The sequence below is a fragment of the Phascolarctos cinereus genome, unplaced genomic scaffold (genome assembly GCF_003287225.1).
Source record: "Phascolarctos cinereus isolate Bilbo 61053 unplaced genomic scaffold, phaCin_HiC Scaffold_3;HRSCAF=262, whole genome shotgun sequence".
NCBI classification, from domain to species: domain Eukaryota; kingdom Metazoa; phylum Chordata; class Mammalia; order Diprotodontia; family Phascolarctidae; genus Phascolarctos; species Phascolarctos cinereus.
In genome coordinates, this window is record NW_027555736.1 from 151,764,395 (window position 1) to 151,766,641 (window position 2,247).

Below are 2,247 nucleotides of genomic sequence, written 5' to 3' on the forward strand. Positions count from 1 at the left end.
TGAAGCAGGAATGGGAAGCTGGGAGTTGCAGCTGAGACATGCAAGGAAATTAGGAGGTGTGATATCAGAAGTATTGGTGAAATGATTATGAATCAATCTTCCTCCTCAAAAACCTATTGTTCATTCTCTCTTCTTTCTTTCTTTCTTTCTTTCTTTCTTTTTTTGCCTGCAATTTATTTATTAATTATTTAAATGCAATTTTTGAGGATGCTGGTTTTAGATCTTATTGAAGGCAGCAACATCCATGGATTGCGCACAATCTTCAAAAGCAGTTATCTTTTCCTCTAGTGTATCTGTCCCAACTTTATCATCTTCCACTACACCATGTATCTGAAGCTTCTTGATGCTGTATCCAACTGGAATTAGTTTGGAAGATCCCCAGACCAAGCCATCTTACTGAATGCTTCTGACACATTCCTCCAATTTGCCATATCTGCCTCATCATCCTAAGGTTTTACAACCAGTAAGATAGAAGACTTGGCAACAATTGCAGTTTTTTTTTAATTTCTTTGATTCATACTGAACAAGGCATTCTTCCCTTAGCTTCTCTGCTTCTTCACTTTCCTCAACATCATCAGACCCAAAGAGATCAATGTCATCATCATCTTGGCTATCTGTAGCTCCACCACTTCCTGTGCTATCTTCTACATCAGCAGGCCCATACTTGCCCGAAGTCTTCTTCATTCCTGGAAAGCTTGCCTTCTGCTTCTCATAGGGTTTAATGTGGTTATACCAACGGAGAGCATGGTACAAGTTGGCAGGTGGTGGGCCTGAGACTGCTTCAAATAGTGCAATGTCAGCCTGGGATGGCACATACCCTTTGATGTAGGGCTTGTCCGCCAGGAAGTCGTTGAGGTGCTACAGGCCCGCGGGTATCTTGAGATCTCCGAAGCCCGTGATGGTGGTAGAAGAGATGTGGAAGAGGCGGCGTTGTTGTTTGCAGAGGGAGAAAAACTGAGCGCGGGGCAGGAAAGGAGCACAATGTGCAAACACTCTAACGCTGGGCGCCGAGCCTTTTTTTTTTCTTTTTTTAATCATCATTGTGTGTGTGCACTCCACCTCTTTCTTGTTCTGATGTGGGAATGGGAAGAAGCCACCTAAATACAGCAGAGGAAAGAAACTACTAATGACTCTCAAATATGTCAAATTCAATACGTCCCAAGCAGAATCTTTTATCTTTTCCCAAAACATATCCTTTTTTCCTAACTTCCCTATTCCTCTTGAAAGTACTACCATCGTTCAAGTCAGCCAGATTGGCAACCTAGGAATCATCATCCTTAACCCTTTTTTATGGAGGGATAGGGAAATGAGAAGTAATATAGGCAGTAAAATAATAAATAAACATCCTTCAAGACATTCTTTATTATTGACTCTTTTAGTCCCCATATCTAATCAGTTGCCAAGTCCTGATTTTTCTACCTCTGCAAGAGCCCTGCAATCTTCCGGTTTCTCTCCACTCACTTATCCACACCCTAGTTCAGATATTCTCTCACCTTACTTAGCCTAGGAGACTGCAATAGTCTCCTAAATGTTCTAACTCCATTCTCTCTCCTTTCCAATCCATCTTCCACACAGCTGAGCAAATCAGATTCCTAAGAGACATATATTACCATACCATCAAGAAATTCTAGTGACATCTACTTTCCTCTAAATAAGAGATTCTTAACCTGAGGTCTGTGAACTTGCTTTATTAATATTTTGATAGCTATATTTCAATATATTTCTTTTATTATTGTACATATTTTATCTTATGTTCTTAAAAACATATTCTGAAAAGGGGTACATAAATTTATTTCACAGACTGCCAAAGGAGTCCAAAATATTTAAAAATTAAGAACCCTCTGCTCTAAAATAAAATCTTCATCCTTAGAGGAAAATTTATATTTCTAAACATTTTCATTGGCAAAAGAGAGAAAGAGTAGATTGATAAATTGGGCATACAACTAAAAAAAAACCCTAGAAGACCAACATATTTAAAAAATCCAATATCAAAATAGAAATTCTAAAAATCAAAGAAGTGATTAACAAAATTGAAAGAAAAAAAGCACATTGAATTGGTAAGTAAGACTATTAGCTGGTTGTTTCAAGAAAAAAAAAACCAAAATAGATAAACCTATATAGCTAGTCAGATTAGAGAAAATATAGAGGCAAACCAAATTGCCAATATTAAAAAAAAAGGAGAAATAACAAATAAAGAATAAAAGAAATTATTTGAAACATTTGCCCAATTATATGCAAAAAACCTGA

General features: G+C 37.2%; 1 pseudogene; it reads right to left on the reverse strand.

Moving 5' to 3' along the window:
• Window positions 1-216: 216 nt before the first annotated feature.
• On the reverse strand, window positions 217-1,236 carry LOC110191992 (elongation factor 1-beta pseudogene; annotated as a pseudogene).
• Between the last annotated feature and the right edge of the window lie 1,011 nt (window positions 1,237-2,247).